At 39.8% G+C, this 21675-nt stretch overlaps 1 protein-coding gene and 1 long non-coding RNA gene across 2 annotated transcripts in view; one reads left to right on the top strand and one right to left on the bottom strand.

Moving 5' to 3' along the window:
* Positions 1 to 21675, top strand: part of LOC311585807 — a 948711-nt gene that overhangs the window by 427075 nt on the left and 499961 nt on the right. The gene's annotated exons all lie outside the window — the stretch shown is intronic.
* Positions 1 to 21675, bottom strand: part of SGCD (sarcoglycan delta) — a 916564-nt gene that overhangs the window by 519490 nt on the left and 375399 nt on the right. The window contains exon 2 of the mRNA XM_084761368.1: positions 19901 to 20062. The gene's annotated coding sequence lies outside the window, so the exon portion shown is untranslated. The remainder of the gene's footprint in view (positions 1 to 19900; positions 20063 to 21675) is intronic.

Below are 21675 nucleotides of genomic sequence, written 5' to 3'. Positions count from 1 at the left end.
GATTCACTAAACTGCTTTTTGTCCTATCATCTCTATGTATTTTTATAGTCCTCCTTCTCTCTTTTCAACCCCTATCTCCAAACCTAAGAATTTCAGATAAAGGAAAAGAGAGACATCCATGAGTCCAAACTTGTTTTCTCTCTAAATAAGCCCAATAATAACTTATAACCAACTCACAATGAAAATGAACAAAATGAACAGCTATTGCCCAAGGAAGCAACCAAAAACCTACCCAACCCCACTTAAGGGAAATGAGGTGCTATTCTCTTAAGGTTTCTTCTGGATGGGGTATTGTACACATACAACTCAATTATAATACAAGGTTCACTTCTAATACTTTGAAAGTGCTATTGCAGGCTGTTTAGGTTAAGTAAGTTACACAAGTTAATTGTTAGTTGATCAAATCATGGTAATACCAATTACTAATCTATTTTATGATAAGAATACACCTCCTAGGTGTAACAGATAGATATGATGCTATACAAAGACAAGGTAAATAGATTAGGTCCTCAAAAACCCTAGAGACATACAGAATATGGCATTTAAAATGTTTTTATTATTTTAAAGATTCATTGACAATGATACAAATTAACTCCTGGCAACACCCAACCTACCTCAAAAGGGATGATGAGTATCAAAGAACCTCCTTATGGAGATGGCTTCAAATATGGCAAACCAACTACTGGGGAAAATATTCTTGTTTTTATCACAGACAGAAATCTGCCTATAAAAGGGCAAGTTTGGATGCAGGCAAAATTGACAGCCAAACTCTGCTAAGACAGGGTAAGCAAGTCCTCAATAGTTTCTGCTTCACAAACATGTCTGTCAGATACATTGGGCCAGAAGGCTGAAGATGATGCTCCAACATCAGAGAGCTTTGGGCAATGGCTCAGGTAGCAAACTATCTCTGTCATCTTCTCATTTGGAAAGTTACTAACCTGCACTCCGGGTATACTCAGGTACTCAATTTTATTCCTTCTTAAGTCTTTGATGGGGTTGAAGACTAGACAGTTTAGTTTCCAATTAAGCTTAGTTGTTTAGGGGTTAAGATGTTTTTAGGTCTAGATAGATGTTTCAAGTTGATAACAATGAGATATGATAGATATTGATTTACGATCAGAATTTTAGATGCACCAAGATAGGAAAGATGTTTTCTTCAAGGCTGCCAAATATAAATAGCTAAAAAACTATGAATGTAACATTTATATAATTCCTGATTGTTTTGTGGCTCTTCTCGCTGTACGTAGTTTCTTGTATATATGTGTAATAATATAAATGTATATGTTAAAAAATTTTAAAAACATGTTAAAATGTGATTTCAAATAAACTCACATTTTCTTTTGTTTCTACTCACAATTACTCGGCCTTACAAAGGGTATAAATTAATAACCTCAATTCTGTTTCAGGTAGCATTTGTTTTCAATTTCTCCCCTACACCATTGCCCTTGACAAATAGGTACTTCAATTTATACCAATAAACTCAAGGGAAGTATTTCCTTTGTTTCTTTGACCATGAACTTCAGAATTTTTTTCCCATTCTTTTTTACTTCTTCTGTTTGTGAATATTAATGTGCAAACAGAATGAATATGGAAGACCAGAGGCCTTTCTTGGACACAGAAGGAAGAGGTATTTAAGCCAGTGCAGAACCTTCTTTAGCAGACCAAAAGAAGATGCAGTAAGGACAGAAACAAGCAGGCAGGAGCTGTGTTTTGCTTAAGATTACAAAGAAGAGAGAAGAAACCGGTTCTAGAAACATCTGAGTGGGAGCCACACTAGTTCTTCTACCGATGCCATTGTTTTGGTCTCTGACTTTTGGTAAGAGCACTTGGAGTACAGAATTTGTCAACCTCTAGGCTAAGTGAAATTGGAACTCACAAATATGACCTTTAAGCATGTTCCTTTTTGTTTTTAACACGTGTGTGCATGCGCGTGGCACACACACACACACACACACACACACACACACACACACACACACACACACCACAAATAAACAAAAAAACCCAAAATATAACTCACTTCTCCCAGGAAAAATACTGAATAATTAATGCTTACCTTCCAGAAAGCAAAGGAAGTTCATTATATGAACAGCAAGTTCACTGCTTTGAACTATCTCCCCCTCATTTGGGCTTTACGTCCAAAGATCATTACAGAGAAGCCCTAGCCTTACCTCCATAAAATGCTATATCCTGAGAACTCTGCAATTCCTTAAAACAGGAAGTATTGAGTCAATGTCATTGAATGAATATTTATGGAGCTCTACTACATTATGTATGGGTGGGATGAATGTTTTACCAAGTGCTGGTGATAAGCCAGAGTGACTCAGACTATTTATCTGAGTCTACAATGAAAGACTATAAATGAACGCTAGCTACACTTCCATTAAGAGCAGCTTTGGATAAAGATCTTTGTCTTGTCTAAGTTGGATGGAGCTTCCGCATATAAGATAGATTCTTAAAAAACAAAACAAAACAAAAAAGAATCGACACCAGGTAGTTGACATTCAATTGGACAGACAATTAATTGGTTGTTGCTTGAGACAGGGTTCTACTATATTGCCCTGGCTGGCCTGGATTGGAACTCACTGTGTAGACCAAGCTGGCTTCAAACTCAGAGATCCACTGGCTTCTGCTTCCCAAATGTTGGGATTAAAGGTGTGCACCAACACACCTATCTTGGGGAGACATTTTAAAACTCATTAGCATGGACAGGGACTCTAAACTCTCTTGAAAGCAAGGTGAGCCAAAACACTTCTTGGTTTCCAAGTATTTTGCATAGGATCTGAAGGGAGGGCCTTTTAACAGGAACAAAGATAGAGGATCCTGGACTTTAATCAGTGCAAGCGTCTTCTATTTCCTTGTTTTCCTAGCCACACATTTAAAAAGAAGTAGAAGGACACTTTCTCCGGGAAACCTTCCCTTTTCTTTTATTCAAAAGTAGGGTTGGCATTAAGATAAAAGGCTTCGGAAAGATCTAAGGCAGCAGCTTCAGTGAGCCATTCAACCCAGCGCTGTTTCCATATGCATTCTGTGTCCTTACCATCTGACTGTAGCTGCATTCAAAGAAGGCAGAGTTCCTCCTAGCTATTTATGAGACAACTTGCGACTTGCCACATCAACAGATATTTTGTAAGCGATTTCCGATTTTCCCTTCCAGTTATTCATTTGTTTATATTTCTCCTCTCTTATTCTCATCTCTAATTTTCTGTCTCTACCTTATCAAGGCAGCCAATAACATCTGAAAGCTAAACTATTAATTCAACAAACACCTTCAGGATTTAGTACATAGCAGTCTTATGCACAGACAGCTTGCTTTCTAGTGGTGTGCAGAAGCAAGAGACTATGAACAATATTTTCTTAATGTGTTTATTGCTATTATGGGTTATTTCCATGGAAACATAGGTGAGAAAAAAACCCAGATGTTAGAGCAACAAGAATCAAGAAAATCTTCATGAAGCAATTGAACTCTTTTAGAGGCTAAGTGTGTCCCAAACTCGCAACCAAGAGAACAAAGTTCATCTTTTCTACATGAAGCCTGGACATTGCTCAAAATACTCATGCAAGGGGTAGTGGACTCTGTGCAAGTTGGTCTTTACTTTGTATTACTAGTTCAGTGGAGCTCAGACCTGAAAAAGTTACCTGTGAAACAACAGAATAGTTAATTCCATAATTGTAATTTTATTACTCTGTAGGACTAACTGGTTTTGTCTCTGGTCCAAGTTCATTTCAAAACCCTTGGTAGACAGTCTGTCCCTCTGAACATTCTTCTACCCAAGTAATTGCCTTCCGATTTTTCTCATTAAACAATAAGTCTCACTCAAACTTTGACATAGATTTGTCATCTATTTGTATGATATTCTTGGTTGCACTTTGAATATTAAACTTTCACAAAGTAGTATCATAATGATGACTTCAGCAAGAAATCAGGGTGGATTTCTTTTACATATTTACCCTAAGAAAATATGTGAGTTACAAATAGATGAGTCCACCTTCCTGTCTGCGTTTCTACAATCATCAAGCACATTCAGGTGATTCAGTAGCTCTCTTTCCAGGAACTGACTCAGTATTTCTTCTCTGTTGGCTGAAGAACTCTCATAATTTATGTTTTTAAATAGTATATAGTATCTGCGGCAATTAAATGGAATATCTTAGCTTGCATACATAATTTGGCTCATCTCCAAAATTTATTTTGTTCTTCTGTTATTAAATGTATCACCTTAAGAGGTGAGTGAATGAGTGTTTGTGTGTGTGTGTGTGTGTGTGTGTGTGTGTGAATTCTTTGTCTTACCGCAATAACCTGAGGGAGAAAAATATCACTTCTCTGTTTCTTAAAGAGATATGAGCCTCAGACTTCCCTTTATCTTTCCTCTACTTTGGCCCAACCTAGAGTCTTGTGCTAACTGTGTCCTTGTCTTCACTGTTAAGGTTTATGACATTTGGTTTACCACCTTGTGTTATCTTTATAGGTTGATTCTAAAGGTGCGAAGGAGAGTTGATGATGATGATAAGAATTGTTCACTGGAGAGTCAGGCAATATACTAGGATGACAATTACTTAGTTTTTGCCACAATGTCATAACATCAACAGCATGAGTCAAATGGATTTTTTTTTTCCAGACAAGACAGGTATTTTGCTCAAAATCAGGGTACATTTTGTTCGGCTTTTTATTAGGATCATGATTTTCTTATACAGATTTTGCTTTTCAGACACATTTTTTATTTTTGTTTGTTTGTTTGTTGTTTGTTTGTTGAGACAAAGTTTCTCTGTGTAGCCTTGGGTGTCCGGGCCTTGCTTCGTAGACCAAGCTGGCCTTGAACTCACAGCAATCTGCCTGCCTCTGCCTCCCAAGTGCTGGGATTAAAGGCATGCACCACCACTCCCGGTTTCAGACACACTTTATAATTGTCTATAAATTAAAGATGACACACCGGCATACTAACCCACTACCCAGACTGACAGTAACCGGTTCTGGTTTTTACTAAAATGCAAGATACTTGGAGTGTGGAAACCCATTTTAGCCACATAGTTTCTGGACCTCCAGCCTAGTTGTGATTGGCCTGGCAGAACTGAAGATGTTCTAAAGAGGCACTTGTGTTCCTCAGTCTGACTATTGAAATGATGGATAGGAAAAGGATGGGAAGGAATTGAAATTTCCCCAAGAATCACCTGCTGCAAGATGGAAAAGGCACCAGCCAAAAGGAGAACTTGTTTCCCAGAAAGAGAGTTCACAGTCTTAGCAACTTATCAGACCACCTTTACCAGGTGAGACTCAAGTGCAGGCAACGATGGGTGGACAGGACTAGGCGTGGTTAGATATGCAAATCACTGGCCTCCTACTTAAACATCAGTCTCACTTCAGAACTTGGAAGATGAACACGGGCACATTCATTAGATCTCTTTGTCCTTTTCAATGGGGCTGCATTGAATAAACCCCTTGTTTCTGCTTTCTTCTCCTAATGTCACTTATTTAATTGGCTTATCAAGATGAATGGTGGGACCAGCTTGGGACACAGGCTATGACTCCTGTCCCAAGTTAGATATCATTATCTGAAATATTTTCTCAAATATTTAAGGGGGGCTCTTCATGAGCTGAATGGTCCTGGAGTTTCTTTAAGAGTAGTTTATGGAACTACCTTCCTAATATATGGAATATGTTTAGAAAGAACTCTCTCTCTCTCTCTCTCTCTCTCTCTCTCTCTCTCTCTCTCTCTCTCTCTCTCTCTCTCTGTGTGTGTGTGTGTGTGTGTGTGTTTGTGTATCTTGATGCCTTCACATTGTTCTTACTTGTAGTATGACTTAAAACCAACTTCTAGAATTCAAGTGTTCTGTTCTCAGAAAAATTGAGGCATTGCTTTTTCTATCCTTCCTGCTGCTTTAGTGATAAAAAGTTTGATACCAGTTACAAGGCAATTTTTTGTGTGTGAGACATTTTCTCCCATCCAAGCCTTTCAAAGCTTTTTCCTTGGAGTTCTGAAATTAAACAGGGTACAAGAGGAACATCTATTTCTCACTTCTATGATGTGGTCTCTGGATGTATATGGTCAATCTATTGTCTATACTCAGCTTTGACTATTAAGCTAAAGTTTCTTTGATGGCCCCTTTCTCCAGTCTCTCTGGGACATCAGAGGTTCTTAGACTAAGAAGAAAAGTGTCACAGACATGAAGAGAAGTCATAGAGGCGTTGCTTGTCAAAGTTCCAGAGACTTCCGACAGTCCAGCATGATCTCCAGTCATCCAGAAAAGTTGTTGAGGCTTTGCTTGAAAAAGTACCAAAGATCTCTGGCTGATCACCACTGCCCCTAAATATTACGTATGGTCCAGGTATAATGTTGTCTAAAAATCAGCCTTTTTCTTCTCCTAAAACTGTTTTTTCTCTTTATTTTTCAACCCTAAGCAAAATCATACACAGCAAACTTTTTCCCACAGAGAATGTTGAAAGAGAGCATCTTGCCAAAGGCTTGAGACAATGATAGGGTTTTTTGCTCGGACTGTGAGCACCCAAACAGAAACTGCATGAAAGAAAGCTAAGACCTTGACATAGCGGTACCTGGCTAGAGACTGTTACCTGTAAAAACATTCCTTTAGAATCTGCTTTGAGAGCATTAGCAGGTGGGCTTGGAATACAATGCCCTACCGATATTTTACAATAGAGGACCCCTTGGCAGTTATCCTAGGTTTGGATAACACACTTGTTGGTCTGGGACAGGAAGTAGGTCAAGTTCTTTTCTTTAGAGAATATTTAGCTCAAGCTATGTTGCTATGACAATCTTGTAAACACACTGACTTTAGCCTGGGGAAATTTAAAAAATAATGATCAGGTTATGCTGACCATTGCTTGAAAATTGATTGATTTTTGTTGTATACTTTGTTGTAGGTCGCAGAACTTTTTGTATTTCCTTGTTACTCCATTGATTTTTTTTTATTGCCCTGGTGATTGTAAAAGACGGAAAAAATCATGATGTAATCTGTAATGAAAAAAAAATTGAACTTCATTTCAATAAAACACTGGGGCTGGCCTAAGGAGAACAGAAAACAAGTAACAGACATGAGAGAGTAAGTTAGAGTGAGATAGGAAACAGAAAGAGGGAAAGATGGGTATCAGCAGGAAAGACAAGAGATAAAAAGATAGGTAACACAAGCAAAGAGATAGAAGATGGGTGTCAACAAGCAAGGAGACAGACAGATAGTAAGCAAGCAGACAGAGAGTCAGAAGAGAAGTTCTTCATCTTGTACTGCATATGCCTGAGTCTCTGATTATTTATTTTTCCTTTGTTCGTCAACTTCTCCTCAACAACTGGTTCCTCTAGCTAGCTGTTCAACCAGTGGTTCGTTTCCCTTAACCAGCTGTTCACCACCTGCTCAATTCTCCCTATTGTGGAGCCACTTCTCTTATCTCCTCTTCGCCATTCCCGGAGCTGTTCTTGGGGAGCAGCAGAAAAGCTGCTGCATGCATCTGCCATCTTGGCTTTCTTATTCTTACTAAATATTTTTTCTTTTTCCTGTATTTCAGGAAATTTATATTTAATGTATAAGCCCTCCATTAGAGAAACAACATTTCATATACAATAGATGTTATTCTCTAAACATCATCCCATAACGTCATGTCTTAATGTTTTGGGATAAATTATCATTTTTAACTTCTTGAGGTAAGATATGGGTCCTATCCTACCGCGCACAGCAGGCTTAGCCCGGACAGATAGAGCTGACAGTGGAGGAAGAGCCGGGAAGAGCTTTCTGTTTGGTTTGCCTAGAATCGTCTTGAGGGAAGAAACAAGCCACATCACAGTCACAGTGTCTGCCTCACTGGTTCCCCAGGGAAGGGATATGTGCTTCCTCCCTTTTTTCAAGGGTTTGTCTTTGGTCTTGATTTTGGCAAAATGTTAAGCATTTATTTTGAGCTAAAAATAAAAATAATTTCATACTAAAAAAATTATCATTTTTATTATCATCAAGGACTGTGATAAGGAGATTTTTAGTATGCTAATTAATCCAGAATAGTAGCTACTCTAAAATTTTTTATTTTTATTTTATGTGTATTAGTTGTTTGTTTGTGTATATGTCTACACACTATTTACATGCCTAGGCCTGTGGAAACCAGAAAAGGCTGGTTGTTTACCCTGACATTGGAGTTGCAGGTTGTTATGAGCAGCCATGCCATTTAGGTTCTGAGAATCAAACCCAGGTCCTCTAAAGGAGTAGCCAGTGTTCATAACAACTGACACATCTCTCCATCCCCCGCAGGATCTCTATTTGTAATGGTCATGTAATATTTATTGGTAGTGTTTGTCTTTCTCTATGATCATTATCTTTTCCTGTTTGTCCTGTTAATTAGAAAACACCGGGTAATTTATAGTGCTGTAGATCACAGTGCTAGCAGTTTGGTGCCTGGTGAAGGCTGTTCTCTCTGCTTCCTAGAGGGCTCCTCATTGCTGCATCCTTTGGAGGGAACACACTCTGTATTCTCTGAAAGAGAGGAGCAAAATAAGAGAGTGGGCCTTCCAAACCCTGAGTCTTCTTAGAGTGGATCAATGCTACTTAAGAGGTCTCAGTCCCGTGGAAACAGTCATTGTCCAAAACACACACTCATTACTCAGTTGTACTGAGAAGTGCTCCAACAAGAATTGTGAGGGAATGCTATTATATTCATTACATTCATCTTCCTGGGATAAAGCACCATAGCCAAAAGCAGAGAGGAAGAGTTTATTGTGGTTTATGGATCAAGAAGGAGAGCCCATCGTGATTAATGACCTGGAAGCATGACATCACAAGACCTGGTCAGAAGCTCAGAGTACCTCCAACTACAAAGACAAAGCAAAGCATTTACTGGAAGTGAAGTGGGACTATAAACTCTCAAAACTTGTGACTTCCTCCAACAAAGCTCTACCTCCTAAAAAAATACCTTCACCTCCCTAAAGGGCACCAGTAATCAGGGACCCAGTGTTTAAATGCATGAGCTAATGGGGGCCATTTCTTATTCAAACCACTGCAAACATCATTCAAAATGTCCTAAGTCTGTTACTGGTTTTATGTAAATGGCTGACTGACTTTTTTTTTTTCCTTTTTAACAATGTGGGAGTGAAATTTCAACTGTGATAATGTGGAAAAAACTTCCTTTTAGAAATAGTCAGAATATTTCTTTCTTCAATAAATAGTCAGAATACTTTTTTTTTTTTTTTTGAGCTATGAGGGGTTTTGAGACAAGGTTTCTCTGTGTAGTCCTGGCTGTCTGAGAACTCACCCTGTACACCATGCTGGCCTCAAACTCATACAGATTCACTTGCCTCTGTTTTCAGAGTGCTGGGATTAAAGGTATGCAAAGCATTGCCCAGATCAGAATAGCTTTAAAAAAAGACTACAGATTTACAATTTTAAAGACATCTAAGAGAGTCAAAGTCCACTGGGTCAAGCCTTTCCTAGGTGACCCTGGGAGAGAGGGCATTCTTATACTTGGGTCAGCATCTGAGAGTGGAGATGAGGAGATCAGAGGAACCAACCCACCCGGGAGGTTTCAGTTCTCTTGATTCTACAAGCAACTGGTCCACCTTCTGGTAGATTAATGAGCTGGCATACTCATACTAAAACTCAAAAGGCCCTCAGCACTAAACTGGATTAAGGACAGACCAGAATCCTAAATGTAAAAGAGAAATATGTTTCTTACAGAGAATTTAGAAAAATATCAATTTATGACTTTATCTCAAGTGAAAATTCCTAAGATACAACACACAGAAAAGCATAAAATATGGAATTAAAATGTTAATTGAATCCTTCAAAATTCAAAGCAAATGCTCTTCTGAAGACTCTAAGAAAATTAAGTCAAGTAGTAAATTTGATATGGTTATGTACAACACATAAGTAGACACAGACCTCATATGCAGAGTATTTTAATTATTATTTTAATTCTTTGGGTTCATAGAATAACTACATCATCCCCCCTTACAGAATACTTTTTAAAGTTCTGTAAACAAATAAAGAAGAAAACCTGAAGATGATCCACCATACAACAAGGACACTTGCTCAACTAGGTTCATTGCAGCTTTATTCATAATAGCCAGAATCTGGAAACAACCTAGATGTCCTTCAGCTGAAGAATGGGTAAAGAATCTGTGGTACATTTACACAATGGAATACTAATCAGCTATTAAAAAGAAGGAAATCTTGAAATTTGCAGGCAAATGGATGGAATTACAAATGATCATCCTGAGTGAGGTAACCCAAACCCAGAAAGACACACATAGTATATATTCACTTATAAGAGGATATTAGCCCAACATAGATGTCCTCTGAGAGACTCCACTTAGCTGGGGATTGGGACATATGCTGAGACTCCATGCTGGACTCCAGGTGGAGCTCTGCTGAGACTAGTATGGAAGAATGGGGAGACAGAAGGACCCAGGGGATTCAGGAGCCCAACAAGGATACCATCAAGGCTGGTGGATCTGGACCCAGTGGAGCCTGCACAAACTGTTACACCAACCAAGGACAATGCATGCAGTAAACCTAGACCCCCTGTTCAGACATAGTCAATGGACAGCTCATTCTCCACAGTTGTAGGGGGAGTGGAGACTGCTTCTGACATGAACTCTGTTGCCCCTGATTTGATCATTTCCCCCTTGGTAGAGAGGCCAGGGGGGCACACAGAGGAAGGGAAGCAGGCTATCCAGATGAGACCTGATAGGCTGTGGTCATACGGTGGGGGAGGAGGTCCCCTTCCATCAGAGGTCTTGGGGGAGGTAAATAGGGTGGAGGAAAAAGGGAGAGTGGAGGAAGGAGGGAGAGTGGGAATGGGAAAATACAACTGAGGGGATAACAACTGGGATGTAATCTGAATAAATTATAATAAATTAAAATTTAAGAAAAAAAGAAAGAAAAGTCAATAGAAACTCAGGCAAAGTACCTAAACTTTATTTTTATGAAAGATAAAAAAAAAATGATTTGTAGTACAACTAAAGATGTCAGACATTGTTAGCCAATTTGGGAATGCTAATTAAAGCAGATATAGGTAATATTTCATGCCCACTAGAATTAGCAAAATCAACAAACCTGGTGAGTTTTAGAAAGAAAAACACTTTTTTCTTCCATATTGGTTTTAAAATGAATCACAATAGAGAACTATATGGAGAAGTTTTTTTTTTTCTTAGTTTGCTTTTTTCTTAGGAAAAAATCTCACTCTGGGATAGATCCATCTGAAACTCATAGTTGTTGTTCAGACTAGGTCTCTAGAGTGTGATGACTGTGGATATGTCTCATCATGTCTCGCCTACTTTAATGTGTCTAATAAAAATAATGTATACTTTCCCTGTAACTTAGTTCTACCTGTCAATAGTCATCTCTCAATGAAAGTTGATATCTACACAAAGACTTTCTCACAACGTTTATGTTAGCTTGATTCTTTTTTAAATTTTATTTTATTAATTTATTCATATTACATCTCAATGGTTATCCCATCCCTTGTATCCTCCCATTCCTCCCTCCCTCCCATTTCCCCCTTACTCCCTTCCCCTATGGCTGTGACTGAGGGGGACTTCCTCCCCCTGTATATGCTCATAGGGTATCAAGTCTCTTCTTGGTAGCCTGCTATCCCTCCTCTGAGTGCCACCAGGTCTCCCCATCCAGGGGACGTGGTCAAATATGAGGCACCAGAGTACATGTGAAAGTCAGACCCCATTCTCCACTCAACTGTGGAGAATGTCATTAATCAATGACATGTTAGCTTGATTCTTAACATTCAGAAACTTAAGAGAGCTACCATATATGTCCACTAAGAAGACATATAGTCTGTGGTTTACATACTCAAAGACAATGATAAGAAATAAAAAATATATAGAATAAAACCAGATCGTTTCAGAAAGACCATATTGTGACAACATAGTTCATCCTCGAGGAGCGTGTGGATGAGGGTTTTAAAAATGCAGAGTACTGGTTTGCTCAGACAAGAGAGAGACGTTAGCTCTGAATGGGCTTCATGGTGCTGACAATGTATCTAGACTTCACTGTGCAGTGCTCACTAGCACATTCACTTGGCCACACTTACAGCTGGTGGGTCTGTTCTTTGTAACTAATACCTCAGGAAAGTAGACTAAAGGCATAAATGAAAGAGGAGTTAGCTTTGTTATCCCAGCTATGGAAGTCCTCTGCCACTCTGTAAGAGTTATCTCACATAATAAGGCTTACACTGCACAAACATGCCTGCTTGAAACCAAAGTCCTATATCATTAACACGAATCTTAGGGGAATATCACTAAAACAGAGTCCTATGTTTTGAAATGTAGTATAAAATTTTCCTCAGCATATAAAATAGTTAGTTTATGGGACTGGGGAGATGTCTTGGCTCTTAAGGTCCCTGGCCATTCTTCCAGAAGACCCAGGTTTGGCTCCCAGCACTGATACGGATCACAACTCTCTGTAGCTCCAGCTGTAGGAGATCTGGTTTCCCTGGCCTCCCAGATACCACCTACCTACATGCAGGCACACATTCCTAGCCATTATTTAAAATGATAACAATGAATCTTTTTATGTGCTTTTCATCTGATGTAAGAATATATACATCTTTAAATAGTCAAATAGCATTGCATACAGTGAGATGCATGAACTCTGAAAACCATGAAAGAATGAAGAGTTGCTAAATTAATAAATGCATCACTGTCATACTGGAACATGATCCCATGAGTATATGACAGGTGCTGAAATTGCTTCCCTTGATGTTATCATCAGTCACATGTGACTGAACTGAGATGTGGTAAGTATTCATCAAATGTAACTTTATTCCACAGCAGGTCTGGTTTTTCTCCAGGCTTCACATACTACATTATGGCTATCTGGCTTGGATGCCATAGACCTGATGGAGCTAGAGCACTGTCTGCTTTAATTCAGGTTTGAAGGTAACACAAGGGACTTAAGACTCCATAAAGTCCAGGCAGCCTCTAATGACCTAGATCCTTAATAATGAGAATTTGCAGTCTGCTGCTGTGGCCGGAATGGATGCTACAAGCAAAGAAAATAGGACCCTAGCTGAGACCCCTAGCAGCAGGGATGTGGAGCCTAAAATGGCTACCTCTGGTAGCCAGGAGGAACTTCTAGTGCAGGGAGAGGGACATCAACCCCCACACAAAGCCTTCAACCCAGCCCATCAATGACTGGCCCAACTTGAGTTGTGTGACAGAGACTTCACCACTGACACGACTAATAATATTCTGCTATTCTTGTAGACAGGAGGCTAGCATGACTGTCAGCTTCACACAGCAGCTGATGAATACAGATGCAGAGACCCATAGCCAAATGTTAGGCAGAAATCGGGGAATCTTATAGAAGAGGGAAGGAAGGATTGAAAGAGCCAGAGATATCAAGGATACCACAAGAAAACCTACAAAATCACTAACCGAGAGAGTATACATAGGACCATTCAAGCTCCTGCCCCCGACATATGTAACAGATGTATAGCTTGGTCCTCATGTTCAATCTTTGACAGCAGGAGCAGGGGCTGCCTCTCTTTTGCCTGACTTTGGTTATCTTTCCCCTAATGCAACAGCCTTGTCCAGCTTCAATGAAGAAGATGGGCCCGGTCCTACTTGATACGCCAAGTTAAGTTGGTACCCATGGGAAGTCTCTCCTCTATGAGAAGAAAGGAAGGGAAGGGAAAGTGAGATGAAGGTACTGGGAGAAGAAAGGGGAGGGGAACTTCCTACCTGGATGTAAACTAAATAAATTCATTAATTAATGAAAAAAAAGAGGCAAGATTATTGGACCTGAAATTTCTGGAAACTGGAGTTTGCTGCAGGTGGCTGGAAGGCTGAGAGGCAGGAGGAATGTAGAAGGAATTAGTAGAAGTACAACATGAGAAGTTAGGTGGAAGGAGACAACCATGTTTTGCACCTTAAAGTCATTAAACAATTCTGTAGGTAATGAGAGAAATGGTATTGTTAAATCATTCCACGTTCATTTTCTTTTGAACCTCAGAGCCTGTGAGATGGGCTAGAACAATGTTTTAATATGGGCAGAAATAAGAACATGTAGGCATGAGTACTGGGGAAAAACTTGTGGAAAGATTTGGTGAAAGATGAAGGGTTAGGGTCAGAGCAAAAACGATGAAAAAGCAAGTTCACAGTTTAAAACATCCTTCTGAGGTCATGTACTGTAGAGCGATTTCCTCCAAGTGTTAACTAATTTTAACATTCCATCCTGCAAGGAGTCTCATTAAGACTCAAGACGTCCTAAGGTTCATTAAAACTAAGAAAGTTCTAAAAGGAAGCTCATTAACAGTCCAGAATAAACAACTTACAGGTCTCAGGAAGTCCCTAAGACTTAGCAGATTCATAAGACCCTTCTCTAAAGTTATACAATTAGTAAGATTTGCTAAGGAAAGGAGACTCTCTGAATTTTCCAGCTGCCTGTACTTTGTGTAGGAGACTCAAGGGTTCCAATTTTAATGAGTTATAACACATGCAAGGTGAACATTCAATGATCAAACTCTTTGAATCATCCATATTCTTGTAAATAACTGCTCACTCATATTTCTATAAGTAACTATAAAAAATCTGATTCATACATGTTGGACTTTATTGATATCATTACTTTGGTCTGTCATCAGTTCTTTCTCTGAAATTAGTATATTTTTGTTCACATCTTCCCAGAAATAAGTGTCACAGAATATCATTACTAAGATGTAAATCTGCAGAGTCGGAATTATTTTTCAACCTGTATTTCCTTAGTAATAAAACAACACTTCGTAGAATTTCATCCAGAACGTAAAATGGCTATTCTGAGGAGAGAGAGATTTAACTTGTAAATAAGATCTAAATCTGTACAAGATTCTGAACACAGCACTAGCACATATTTTGTTAGGTTTCAAAGGCCTTGAGTAAAATTCAGCACGAGTAAACAGACAGGCAGCAAGCTCAAGGGGAAAAACACCAATCTTTCCTCCAGTAACTGTCAAAAGGAGACTCCTCCTAAAATGGTAGTTGTTTGCATCAGGAAAAAAGAAGAAGAAAAGTGAAAGCATTAAAGCAGGCACAGAACAGTCCTCAGGGGCCACTGAACACACCCAGAGACAGAGTTCAGTCGGCTAGGTGCCTGTTAAAGAAGCAATTCAGAGATCACATTAGAGAACCTTTTTTATTGCAGAAAAGAGTTTTGAGAAAGCCACCTGCTCTATCTTCCTTCTGTGTCCTCAACGGTGAAATAAGAGGCATGGTTGAACATGGAAAGAAAATTAAGTTAGGGTATTTCTATACTACACAGATGTAAAAACGAAGCGATGACCTCCAGCAGACATTATGATTACATTATAAAGAACTCATAGTACAGGATAATTGCTAAAACCCCATACGAAGTCTTCTGCAGAGTCCATTTAAAGTTCTTAAGGATTTTGTTGTTGTTTTTAAGTGTGTGTGTGTGTGTGTGTGTGTGTGTGTCTGTGTGTGTGTGGGTGTGTCTGTGTGTGTGTGTGTGTGTGTGTCTGTGTGTGTGTGCGTGTGTCTGTGTGTGTGCTTATGAATGTAGATGTGCTTGGGGCAGATGATGACATCAGACACTGGAGCTGGGGTTACAGGAGGTTGTGCGGCATATAACATGGGCCCTGGGAACCAGACGGGTCCTCTAGAAAATCAATAAATGCTCTTAATTGCTGATCATCTCTCCTTATGCCATGTAAAGTTCCTTAGCTTCGTCCGTCTGGATTTTCATGATATGCTTGAATTGGCCCATATATGGTTATCATATGTGCCCAGAGTACGTTCCTATCTCATCATTAGTTACTAGTGCACATGAAATGGAAGGAAACTATTATCTGCTGCGTTCTAAGAGGCATGTCTGGCTGTTTGACGCTGCAACATGATGTCATTTGTAAGATACACACACAGAACCTACACAGCTGACTTACAAAAAGTCATACACACATGCAAACAAGTCTAATAATATTTTAAGTTGTGCTGGGCCACAGTCATGGCTATTCTCAGCTACATCTAGCTAGCTGGCCTTGGTTTGGACAAGCTTTCAGAACATCCTCAGTTTTCTCTGATTTAAGGATATATATTTTTATATGAGGAGATTATGGACCCAATAGAAAGGACAGGTGTCGTAGAGACAGTATATGGTTGATATGATGCAGCATGACATGGATATTGTAAACCACCTCCCAGCTACTGTCTCCTAGTAGGTGTTTGGTGTACATCACACAGACACAGAGACAAGAAGTGGCCACGGAAAGCAGCATTTGGGATTGTGTTTTTATCATCCTCTTATATGTAATACTAAGACATTTATTAGCTAATAATGTGAAATGTCAATGCACAGGAAAGTTAGCGAAATCCAACGAAACCATGAGTGAAAGGTGGTCACAAAACTTGGTAAGTTAGGCACAGTTCTGGTGCCTTGCTGTAGGAACAGAGAATGTAAGAGCCACCATTTCCACATGACGGGGAAACAGACAACTGTCTAAGTGATGTGCATAAATTCAGAGACATAGGAAAAAATACTTTATCAACATAAACCATTATAGAAAGGACACACACACACACACACACACACACACACACACACACACACACACATATCCCTTCTGAGTCAACCATAGCCCCTCTCCAAATGATGACTGGCAGAAACAATAATAAAACCTATCTCCAAAGGCAGCTTTTCATTTTGCCTTTGATACTGTTGGAGGTACACAGAGCCTTTCTACCCAGGGAGCAGATTGGGACTAGACTAATTAATTTGTCAATATCGTGCTCTGTTAGCTTGCACACATTTGCAATTTTTCTGGCTTTTAAATTATACCCTGGGAATCAGAACTTTGAAAGGGCCAGCTAACACGACGAAGGATTCTGAAGTCACATGAAAAACGGTTGTGACAGTGAGGCAAACTATGGAGGGTCACAAAGGAATTGAGCTCTTCGACATCCCGAGACAATTAACCTTGCTGGCATGTGTCAAACAGGCTGAACAGTTCCAGGCTCCCTCTGCTCCCTCTGGACAGATGAAGTGTAACATTCACAATTAATGACAGTTTTTCCTCAAAATCATTTCCTATGTATTAATTAAGTGTCTTTCCCTCCCCTTTGGCAAAAGTGTCCACTTCATTCAGAGGTTCCAAATTCTTACAATGAAACTGAGACCACTTTTGGAAGATGATGTTTTGGTATCAGCTGAAATGGGGGTGATTTGCACATCTACAAACAGGGAATCAGAGTTGCCCTATACTCACAGCAGGGAATCAGGGTATTCTTTTACATAGGACTGTTACTGTTTGCTCTACATGTAGGAAGATGGGGTGGCTTGGAATAAAGCCATAATGGCTTCACTCTAAGGTGCTTCATAGTGTGGCCCCGACTGTGCCACAGTTCTTGGAAACACAGTTCGTACAATGGTCCATGGTCAAAAAAGATTGTCCCAAGTGCCACGGTTTCTCAAGCAATGAGCCTCAAGGACATTAGGGATATTTACCATCAAGTTCCCCCACTTCCCCCAAGTTACAGATATATAAAATTTCATCTATTTAATGACCACAGTCCCTAACTGGACATTCTGGAACCTTCTTCTAAAGGACTGCTTCTGTACATCTAATCTGGAATGAAGACTTTAAGCCAGAATGAAGTCATGTGAAATGACCTTAGAATTCAGCATGTGAAAAGGCAGTATGCATCGGGACATGTCACGTTACTTTTCCAAGTCTCTCTGTGGCTATGTAGTACAGGAATGCTCACACCTGTCTAGGAGGGCATTTTCTATTTCACTCCTTTGCAGAGGGTTCTGGGTAACAGGGTCTCAATGTGGCCCACGATGAGGCAGACTGACCTCAGAATTTTCACGGCTTCCCAGATGAACTGCCAAAAGCTTGTGGAACACACTTGCAACAGTACTGTCTCTGGAGAATTAAGTGCCTTTCATGATGTTCAAGCACAGCCTGGATCAGAACTGTGATTTGCCCTTTGTTATTCTGCTCCTAAAACCATGACTTTAGACTGGATGTCTTCATATGAAAAGACAGTTGAGAGCCCTTCTAGTGCGTGAAACCATGAGATCCAGGGAACACTGCGGTAGGTAAGTGGTACCAACACCGTCTCATGCTATTCTGCTACCCTGGAAATGGTGTGTGTGTGTGTGTGTGTGTGTGTGTGTGTGTGTGTGTGTGTGTGTGTGTGTGGTGTGGTGTGGTCAATAGAATATTTCCCATTGATAAACATTCACCACATGGCAGAAATACCCTCACATCCTTGTGAACAAAGAAAATTTATTTTCCCTTTATCAGTCAATTGCTGTCTAAACAAATAACATTTTTATAGCCAAGATCTCTAAAACTTTGCTGAATTTATGTTATAAGTGTCTGGCATCCAGAACACAGACATTCTGAATTAAAGATCAGCATTCAAAATAAAGAGCTCAGTCTTCAAAAATCCCAACTCCACGCATAATCTTCTTTTGGATTTTTGGACAAACAATAGTGTTTTTAGCTTTCCTTTCTGACAGATCAACATGTGTTAGCAAAGAGACCTGGAACCACAGATATATGCTATTTCATAGCATGTTTCTGTTCATGTGAGGACTCCAAATCAGTACACTGTTTGCACGCATGTCTGCTTTCTGATCATTAAGTTATCAATTTGGCCTTTGTAATCATGTTAATAGGAAATTAGTTCCTACTTAGTGTTAAATGTTGAACCATTTTAAAGATACACTCTGATGGAAAAAATAATTAGATACAGGAATAAAGGTCCTGCTGAGGAAGAAGGCGTGCCTTCCCTCTTCACATAATCCTTCTCTCAGAGGTGTTTTGTCTTTTAGAGATATGTAAGTTGCGTGACAATCAGAGCTCTCTCATGTCTTTGCTGGTGTTTGGAAATATCAGATAGAAAATACGTGCACTTCACTAGCAAAGAAGGACTAGCTCATGAGCTGAAAGTAAGCCTCACACTTACCTCCTAGGAGCAAGGCATATGGAGACTGATGTGGTCACCCCCTATATTCAGACAGGACTTCTAATGGAGGGAAGGGGATGCCAACCTACCCACAAACCTTCTGACACAAAATTTACCCTGCCTACAAGATGGACAGGAATAAGGATGCAGCAGAGTTTGAGGAAATGGCCATCGAATGACTGGCCCAACTTGAGACCCACCCCATGGGAAAGAGCCAACACTTGTCACTGCTAATGATACTCTGCTCTGCTTGTAGATATGAGCCAAGCTAACTGTCCTCTGAGAGGCTACACCCAGCAGCAGATCAAAACAGATGCTGAGACCCATAACCAAACATTAGACAGAGATCTAGGAACCTTATGGGAGACTTGGGGGAAGGATAAAGGGACCCGAGGGGGACAAGAACTGTAACGAAGACCAACAGAGTGAACCAACCTAGGCCCATGGTGGCTTACAGAGACTGGACCAGCAACCTAAGTGTATGCACAGACTGGACAAAGGACCCCTACACTTATGGAGCTGACAGACAGCTCGGTCTTCATGTGGGTCCTTTAGCTACTGGTGTAGGAACTGTCTCTGCCATGGAAATAGTTGCCTGATATTGGATCATTTCTCCCTAGCTGGGCAGCCTTTTCTTACCTCAGTGGAAGAGGACATGCTTAGTTCTGACATAACAGCATGAAGTGACTGAGCAGGACAGCACAGGGGGAAAGGGGGGCGAGAGGGGAGGTTTCTTTCTCCAAAAAGTGGAATGGGGGAAGAGGTAGGACTGAAAGGAGAGGGGGAGAGGGCTGAGATCCATATGTAAAGCAAATAAATAAATAAAAATTTAAAAAACACCAGAAAAATTTAAAAGGGATATAAGCAAGGAGGAAAAGGCAAAAGACACAGAGAAAAGCAAAAACAGTGGGGGGGAAAAGGCAAGACAAAATGACGTAAAAATGTACCACACTTGCCTTTAAATTTAAGGAGTTAAAGCTGCATGTCCATACCTTTTTAGTTTTAATCTTCTTGAATCTTGAACACAAATGTCAGGGCAACATTGGGATTGAAGTAATGTTCTCAGGCCCCCGCCACAGCGACAGTCTCCTTAACCTCCACACAGGTTCCAGTGTAGCGGTCTCCACGTTCCTGGACGGATGGTTCTTCTAAGTCTACAAAATCACAAGAGAAATATTTGCATACTCAGAACAAAAAGCAGTAGAGTAAATACTAAATCCAAGAGCATTTTCTCCACAAACTACATGCAAGTCCTTTAACTGGCAATTAAGAGTTCAGCACTGAGTGATTTTTTTTTTAAAAATCATCCCAAACACAAACATGCATATATACCACACCATGAACACCACCAGCACCATTACTATAATCACTATCACCTCCACCAGCACCATGACCATCATGATCACTCCCATCAGCACCACCACAGAAGCAACAGCACCACAGTTACCATCACCACTACCAACAATAACAAACAATATTAGTATTACACTTGAAAAGATCTTTCCAGGATACAACAATATCCATTTGCTCATTTGTTTTAGAAGGAAAGAAAGAATTGGCGAGATTTTTCCCATGATGTCATTCATTCATTGCTAGTCACTCATTACATTGGTTTGGAATCAATGAATGAATAAATGAATGAATGCCTCTTTGGTAACAAATATGTATTTATTCCTGTTCCATGACAAAGTAGCACTAAAGGATAGAAACACATCACATCATCTCTATAACTTTCCTCATTTGTATCTAAGATACCAAAACTACCTGATACCACTGACCACTCTATCATCAGTACCTCCAGGACATAATTGCAGTGTCCTTGTTTATAACACAAGAGCAGTTTGCTACCCAAGCCTGAGACTCTTTTCTATGTACTCTCTCACCGGGTGCTTCTTCTAGTTCCTTGACTTGAGCTGTCACATTCTCAAATCTAAGATTTGTCTCTAGTCCTAGATAGCCTCCTCTAATCCAGACATAGCTGTTGGCCAATTATTCAACAATTCTACCTAGAATCTAGTAGACACAGCCTACTAACTGGAGCAAACTTAGGTCATGTGTCTATTGCCACCATCACTTCTCTCCTGAAATAAGCAAAGTCTATGTGTTGCCTTATCTATTCCTTACCAATCAAAGGCAATTTATTTTCTCCTTTCTTTCTCTCCCCTCCACCTTCTTTTCTCTATTTCTTTTTCTGTTTCTCTGTTTTCTCTCTCTCCCTGATTCTCTCCCTCCCTCCTTCTTTCTTGGATATGTCCAATGTTCCATACTGCTATCAGAAAATCCTACTAGCCCTTTTGTCAGAAAAGAAGCAGCCACCAACCTTGCCTTACCATCTCCTTTGCTACCCACCTTGGTTTATAGCATCATGGTGCCTCAGACTATGGCTACCACTTCCACCAAGAGTCTGAGTAAAAGAATGTCACTTCCATTCTCAAATCCATCTATTGCATTCTGAGTCTATAAATGGCTGAAATGATCAGGACTGATGCAGCAGTTAGCACTGCCCTATCAGCCTACCCTGCCCCTCTTAATTGCTTCATGCAGGCTTGCTGTCTGCTAGCATATCACTGAATGCTTTTGAGCCTTTTGAACTTAACTCTGACATTGCTTTTAACTCAGTGCGTTTTTTTCTTTAAGAATTTGCATCTTTCCTTGCCTCTTACCTTTCCTGTGTCCCTTATAATCACTTATATAAAATCATAAATTCTTACAATATCTCCCATTCCTCTTTCTGTTTAAACCAAGGAAGTTTTTCTGATATAATAAA

The sequence above is a fragment of the Acomys minous genome (assembly GCF_964271855.1).
Source record: "Acomys minous genome assembly, chromosome: 16".
In the NCBI taxonomy this organism is placed as follows: domain Eukaryota; kingdom Metazoa; phylum Chordata; class Mammalia; order Rodentia; family Muridae; genus Acomys; species Acomys minous.
This window is presented reverse-complemented; position numbering and strand designations above follow the sequence as displayed.